This window comes from Branchiostoma floridae, chromosome 19, assembly GCF_000003815.2.
Source record: "Branchiostoma floridae strain S238N-H82 chromosome 19, Bfl_VNyyK, whole genome shotgun sequence".
Classification (NCBI taxonomy): domain Eukaryota; kingdom Metazoa; phylum Chordata; class Leptocardii; order Amphioxiformes; family Branchiostomatidae; genus Branchiostoma; species Branchiostoma floridae.
Window position 1 is genome coordinate 217,964 of NC_049997.1, and position 433 is coordinate 218,396.

The following is a 433-nucleotide window of genomic DNA, read 5'->3' on the forward strand; positions in this document are numbered from 1 at the left end:
CTCGTTTGAACGATGCTCGAAAACTTTTTTTTTTTTTGGAATCGGCCGAAAATTGGTGCGCACGCGGATGTCATCCATATAATCAAATCAACATGGCCTTACATGTATCGTTCTAAAAAAAGAAATGGCAATTATACCAAGAAACGAATGAAATATTTATTTCGTTAACACAGGTGAAGCCTTGGGAGTCTTTATGGGTTTTACATTGACAGCACGTCTCATCACACAGTTTGGTTGGGCTGTTACCCTGTACATAACAGGTAGGTCACGTCTCATCACACAGTTTGGGTGGGCTGTTACCCTGTACATAACAGGTAGGTCACGTCTCATCACACAGTTTGGTTGGGCTGTTACCCTGTACATAACAGGTAGGTCACGTCTCATCACACAGTTTGGGTGGGCTGTTACTCTGTACATAACAGGTAGGTCAGGT